Source organism: Euphorbia lathyris, chromosome 4 (assembly GCF_963576675.1).
Source record: "Euphorbia lathyris chromosome 4, ddEupLath1.1, whole genome shotgun sequence".
NCBI lineage: Eukaryota > Viridiplantae > Streptophyta > Magnoliopsida > Malpighiales > Euphorbiaceae > Euphorbia > Euphorbia lathyris.
The window spans coordinates 88,201,371-88,208,939 of NC_088913.1; the positions used below are offsets into that span (position 1 = coordinate 88,201,371).

The window sequence follows — 7,569 nt, forward strand, 5'->3', positions numbered from 1 at the left end:
TAAAAAGTGTAAAGTTCAATGGTCATATCATTAAGAATTAAAGTTCAGTGATCATATGTTAAAATGGATAAGGTTCAGTGGCTATAGGTGTAATTTATCTAATCATTTAGTTATTTTCAAGATGAAAGAAGTATTATAATTTTAAAAATATTTTATGAATTTTATTAATTCAAAAATATATATGATTTGATTATTATAAAAAAATATGTAACCCGTACGATGCACGAGTTTTCTGCTCTACAAATTAATTGGCTTAAAATATGAATTATTGTATATTCCGTGCATTGCACGGGATCAAATCTAGTTTATACTATGTAGTTAAGAAAATAACTCATGATTTTTATTCAACTAGTTTATACTATGTAGTTAAGAAAATAACTCATGATTTTTATTCAACTATTTTATTTTATTTTATTTATTTTTATTATTATATTAAGGGTAATTAATTTATTAGTCCCTATATTTTGACAAAACACATTGTTTAGTCCTTATATTTTCAAAAACACATGGTAAGGTCACTAACCTTTTTCTCAGTGAACTGTTTAGTCCTTCCGTCTGTTTGTTTGATTTTTTACCGTTTATGACTTCAAAAATGACTAAATTACCCTTTACTATTTACCTTCAAACTTCAGAAGGAGGAAATCCAATTTAGAAGAAAAAGAACAGACCCAATGCTTACGAATTTAAACGATTAAGAAGAAAATCAAGAAGAAGAACACTCAAAGTTCATTTCAGATGCATTAGAGTTTAAAGGAAATGAAAATAAAGAAAAAGAAGAATGCAAATCCAAATTGACTAACAAAATCTTCATGAGAGTCTAACGGCAGGGACTAAACAGTTCACCGAGAAAAACGTTAGGGACTAAATAGTTCACCGAGAAAAACGTTAGGGACTTTACCGTGTGTTTTTGAAAATACAGAAACTAAACGGTGTGTTTTATCAAAATATAGGGACTAATAAATTAATTAGCCTTATATTAATTACACTAACTCTACACTTTAGAACCAATTTGACCTTATGTTAGTGACTCACGATTTTTATTCAACTATTATTTACGGATAATCAAGTTGTCTTCTTAGTCATTAATGATATTTTTTACACATTTTATATGTGCATCATTTTATCACTTATTAATAGAGACTACAACCATATGAATATATATAAAAAAAAATTAAGAAAAATTAAAAATTATACTGTATTTTGTATAATTGGGGAAAAATTCAAATATTTCATAGTATGTAACAATATTAATTTTCAATTCTATTATTAAATCGTAAAAAAATTGATTTTTAAAAAAAATCAACTGATAAATAACTGGTGCAGAACAGAAAATAAATATATGGTTGTATAAGAGCATCCTAATTGATCCAATTTGTAATCATTATGTGTAAATTGATCTTAATTGCCAATATTCATGGTAAAATTGAGGATTGTAGATGATGAATAAAATTGCTAATAATTATTAATGTTGTGAATATTTTTATACTTATCCTTTTATTAATTGAAACGTTGAAAGTTTGATGAATCAAAATAAAAATTAAATTAAAAAATGTAATAGAAATTTGTTCTCACATGATGAATTTTTTTTACAACATTATTGATCAACTTTTTTTTTTTTTTTTTTGAGCAAAATGGAACTTCATTGATTAATTGGAAGAACAAATATCATCACTAACTAATGCCCGACATGAGATTGGAGCATTTAGTCAAAAAGAAGGGTTAGCATTGAAACGAGACTCTCGTGCTAAGCTATAAGCGATCCCATTCGCTTGTCTGGGTATAAAAGTAAGCCTATTGATCAACCTTAAATCAATAATTATTATGAAAAGAGTGATAAAAAGCATTAGTTATTTAAGCCCTCGGTGGGTGAACAATTAAATCTGCCCCGTAATATCCAACGTACTCGATTTAATAGCGTTGAGGAATTTTTTGATTGAGATTCATAGATAAATCTGCAGCAGCTTCCACAGGTTTTACAACAACATATTATGGAGATTAGGCGTGGCGGTGATGATGAGGATTTCTGCGTTTGGACATATTCTTCTTTAGGTGTTTTTACTATCAAGGATTTCTATTTTTCATTAGGTAATAATGCAGCAAAGGTTCAATGGTCCAAGTTTATTGGGTTACATGCCCACGCATGACCAATTGTAGAAGCGTGGCACACCTACTGTTTCCCGTTGTATTTTATGCAAAGCGGCCTCGGAATCAATTGAACATATTATGGTTCATTGTCCTTTTTCTCAGATTGCTTGAAGAGCGTTGGGCTCTCTTTTTGGTAAACATATCATATTAACGGATTCTCTAGTTACTCCTATCTTGAATTGTTTAAATCATAGCTTCAGTTCTCATGTGGGTTTGCTATGGTCAGTTGGAGTTGTTAGTTTGATTTGGATTTTGTGGTACACTAGAAATAATGCGATATTTGAGAATGAAACACCATCAATTCATCTTGTGCTTCGTAGGCTTTGGATTATGATTCGTGAAGGCAGTATTGGTAATAAATGTCATATGAAAAACAATATTGATGAGATTCGTGTTCTTAGGCAGTTACACATTCCCCTTAGACCCCCTCGAGCTCTTAATATAGTTAGTGTTACTTGGGTTCGTCCTCCACCGGGATGGCTCAAAGTTAACACAGATGGTTCTGCAAACATTAATACAGGAATGGGGGGCGCAGGGGGGGTGTTTCGCACTACTCGAGGATTTGCTCGGGGTTGTTTTGCGTTTCGAGTGGATACCCCTTCTGTGCATATTTCTGAATTGAAAGCCGTTATTTTTGCTATTCAGATTGCTTGGAAAAAAGGATGGCACAAATTATGGGTGGAATGCGATTCTTTTTATGTGGTAAATTTGTTTAGGAAGCGCTCTCTAGTTGTTCCATGGGCGTTGCGATAGGATTGGATTACTTGTCTTCAGCATTGTTCTTCTATGGATCTAAATGTTACTCATATTTTTTCTCGAAGGAAATAGACCGGCTGATGCATTGGCTAAATCTGACGTCACAACATATCATATTGTTTGGTGGAATTCTGCACAAGTTTTTTGCAATAGATTTATTTCTGATGATATGTATTGTTTAGAACAATTTTGTTTCTCTTAATTTTTCTCCTGTATTTTTTCCTCATTTTAATAAAATTCGGGTCTGGGTTTTTGATTGGTTTTGTGAAGATGTCAACCTAGTTGGGATCTTTGCATTCCAATCTTAGCATGTAACCCAACATTTACTTTAAAAAAGCATTAGTTATTTTTCTTAAATTTTATTGAATATAAAATTCGATGTTTTATAGCTAAAAAGACCGACATTAATATTATACTTTCTTGTAAAAATGTGAGAAATCTAATCAATCAATTAAGTAAGAGGTTTTTTCCCTCTAGTATAATATATCTCCATAAATTATTATTAATTAATATAAATAAATCAACAACTTTTTTTATTAAAGGTAGAGGAAGAGTATCGAGAAGGCGAGACATCCCAACTAGGTTGGCACCCCTCGGTTGCCATGAGATCTGAACTCAAAATATATAAATAGGAGAAAAAAATACAAAGTAATCCAAAGTTAAGCAAAACCGATACATCGTACGTCCTATACAATTATCAATGATAAAAGAATTGAGAACCGACGGATGAGAATCCCACCAGCATGCTGAAGTACTATTCCGTCCCAAATTAGCCAGGTAATTGTTAAGCCCAAAATATACCTAAAATATCATCAATATTTACATCAGTTTTACTACAAATTTGTGCTGTTTATATCTATTTCAAATACTTTTACGTTCAAATATGTTTCTTTCATGCAAGGTACCTAAATATTTGGTAAAATCAAAATAGGAATGAAAAGAGGTTAAAAACAAAGGAAAAACCCTACAAAATGAGTCAAAGACGACGAAAATCAAACGCGCCAAAACGAGGACGATGATGAAGTCAGAATCGGAGAAAAATACTCTGTGTCGCAATCGAGAATCCTCCATTCTCGGTCGCGACACACGTCGCCCAACTCTTCCCTTTATCATTTCGAAGGTTGAAAATCTGTTCCCCCATTCTCGGCCGAGAATTTACATTCTCGGTAAGTTCATATTTTCAAGAAGCATAAATTTCACATGTTCGTTTTCGACGAAACGCGTCCGTTCAATTAGATAAGAACGCCTCTTCACAGCAGACATGTTCCTTAGACACGACTCCTCAACATCTATAAATAGAGAGTTGAATTCAGAGTTAGATATATTATTAAAGAAAAGATTTAGTACAGAATTAATGCAGAAATTCTGAGTCAAGCAATTCAGAGTTAAAAGTTCGATTTTGTAAAAAGCAATATGATGTACACACATTGTTTACCAAATAATTACAAACACAGTAGCATTTAGATTTAGATTAAGATTTGTTCATATTAGTTTACATTTCGGTAGCAGATAGACCAGTCTCTATTTCGAAGATTTAGCGAGAAGATTTAGTAGAGGATTCGACCCAGGAGCCTAACAAACTCTAATCGAAATTCAAGGGAAGGATTGACAACCCTTTCTGTCTTGAAAGTCGACGAAAGCTTCCATGCTTCTTTTTCTCTGTAAACTTGTATCAAATTCATACTTCATCTAATAAAGTTTATTCAATCCAATAGATTTTTATGTAGCACTTCTGTAATTGATTCGAAGTGAGTTCTGGTGTTTTCATTAAAACGTAGTTGAATTCAAAATCTTTACAAGGAAACTTTGTTGAACACTTAGGCAAATTGATATCTTGGATAAAAATATTAATTTGGTTAAGGAAGCAATCTAAACCAGTTAGGAGGATTGTTGCGTTCAAAGCCTTTTAATTGAAGGAGTTTACGTTATTACATTTATATAATTGTTTATAAAGTTTAAAGTTGTTTTCTTTACTTAATGCAAATGAATACATTTATTCCCTTTTTCTAAAGCATTAAACGTTTCTGTCTTGTAAATTTATACTCAAAACAGAATTGATTTCTAACGTTCTACATACTCTAATCTAATTCTTATTCTATCAATTTCAAAACCAAATCCAATTAAACGATTTTCCATATTATAAACCTTGAAAGTAAATCAAACTGAATTAAAATAAGTTTTTCATTAAAAAACGTTCCCTGTGGGATCGATATCTTTTTTATTACTACAAGCGAAACCGTGCACTTGCGGAAAGCGCTCAACAAGTTTTTGGCGCCGTTGCCGGGGAACGCCAAAATTTTTAACAAAAATTTAGATTTTTCGTGTTTTATTTCGAATCTAGGTTTTTACATACTTATTCAAACTTTTATATTTTATTTTATTTCAAATTACTAACATATTTATTTTTCAAATTCTGTTTTGAAGGTAGTTTCGGTTCGTGTAAGATCTCAAGTTCATGCGCAGTTCTTGAAGTTCAGGCATTCCACCAAAACCACTAGACCCAGAAATTGAAAAGACGGTTAAAAAGAAAAAGAAAGACAAGAAAGATAAAACTCCATTAAAAACAAGAGTTACCGAGCCAGAAACTATGACAACACTTATGGATTACGCTAGGCCGGGAGTGGCCGGTGTAACCAATAGTATAGTTAGACCCCAAATAAATGCAAACCAATTTGAAATTAAGCCAGCATTGCTTAATATGTTGCAAAATAATGTAACATTTTACGGGTTACCTAACGAATATCCTAACACCCACTTGACAAATTTCCTTGAAATTTGTGACACTTTTAAAATAAATGATGTGACTGCCGAAGCAATCAAACTTCGCCTCTTTCCTTTCACTTTGAAGGATATAGCCAAAGAATGGTTAACTTCAATGCCAGGCGCAACATTTGAAACTTGGGACCAACTTGCCCAAGCGTTTTTATCAAAATATTTTCCTTTAGCAAAAACCGCAAGAGTCATAAAAGAGTTAACATCTTTTTCTCAACATGATAACAAAACTATTTATGAGGCTTGGGAACGTTTTAAAGAACTTCAACGTTTATGCCCACACCACCAGTTGCCCGACGCACTTTTAATGCAAACATTAAGGTTCATTAGATGCTATGTCGGGAGGGTTATTTATGAAAAAGACATCTGCCCAAGCAAGAGAACTTTTGGAGGAAATGGCAATTAACAGCAGTATGTGGCCCGCGGATCGTGGACATATACCAGTGGCGAAACCATCATCCTCGAACACATCATCGGTTAAAGGTATAGTGAATCTTGATCCAGTTGCGATGTTACAAGCCCAATTTTCTACCTTATCGCACAAAATTGATAGGTTTATGGCACCGTGCGATTCTAATGGTAATCCAATCCAAACGGGTGTGGATTATGAAGGTATAAGCGAGATTGAACAGGTAAATTTTGTCCAAGGGCAAAACCAAACTAATAACCCTTATTCTAATACCTATAATCCTGGATGGAGGAATCATCCTAACTTTAACTGGAGAGATAACAATAATAATGCAAATGCTAATAAAAATCGTACCAATAATTATCAAAATCAATCAAGAGATACGATTAGCACTTTATCTTCTAAAATCGACAAATTTATAGATGCTATGAGTGGAAAAATAAGTAATCACGACGATGGTTTTAAACGGATCGAGAATAAATTCGATCAGCTTATTAAAAACCATTCATCTAGCATCTATAATTTGGAGGTTCAAATTGGCCAAATTGCTAAATCAATTCCATCCCGCAAAGAGGGAAACCTTCCCAGCCATACGGAAGAAAATCCGAAAGAGCATATGAGGGCTATCACTCTTCGTTCAGGGAAAAATTACTTAGGTCCGGAAATACCCGGAGATTCAACTTTACCAGGAACTGATTTACCAAAGTCCAAAGAAGATACATTAAACACAAAAAGTTCACCAATTGACTCAAGTACAAAAACTTTTGTACCCAAACCACCTTTTCCACACAAAGTCCGAAATAAGGACTATGACAAACAACTTTTAACGTTTTTAGACAAACTTAAAAATTTGCACATTAATTTGACATTTATGGATGCGATTATGCAAATTCCCAATTATGGTAAGTTCCTAACAGATTTAATTTCAAAGAAAATTAGTTGGGAAGGAATTTCATCCATTTCGCTAACTGAAGACTGTAGTTCGATAGTGTCGAGTAATTTGCTTACTAAACTCAAAGATCCCGGATGTTTTACTATTCCGTGTAAATTGGGAGATATTGAATTCCCAAGTTGTCTTTGTGATTTAGGAGCAAGTATAAACTTAATACCATTATCTATTTTTAATAAATTAGGTTTAGAAGAAGATATCAAACGTACCAATATGGTTTTGCAATTAGCGGATCAAACCACTAAAAGACCATATGGTATAATTGAGGATGTTTTAGTTAAAGTTGACAAATTTATTTTTCCTACCGATTTCGTTATATTAGATTTTGCATATGATGTTAATTGTCCGCTGATATTTGGTAGACCGTTTATGAACACGGGATGTGCTCTAGTTGATGTGTCGGAAGGGAAAGTAGTTTTAAGGATAGGAGACGATAAGATTGAGTTTGATATGAACAAAGCAATGAAATATCCGGAGGAATTCGCTTGTATGAAACTTGATTTAGTTGAAGAATGTGTCAATGACATTATTCAAAAAG

The 7,569-nt window shown here is 32.6% G+C and overlaps 1 non-coding gene across 1 annotated transcript; it reads right to left on the reverse strand.

Annotated features, from left to right (window-relative positions):
- Positions 1-5,857: 5,857 nt before the first annotated feature.
- LOC136228308 (small nucleolar RNA R71) lies at positions 5,858-5,964 on the reverse strand. The gene has a single exon (XR_010688637.1). It is a non-coding gene; the product is annotated as a small nucleolar RNA R71 (small nucleolar RNA).
- Positions 5,965-7,569: the final 1,605 nt, after the last annotated feature.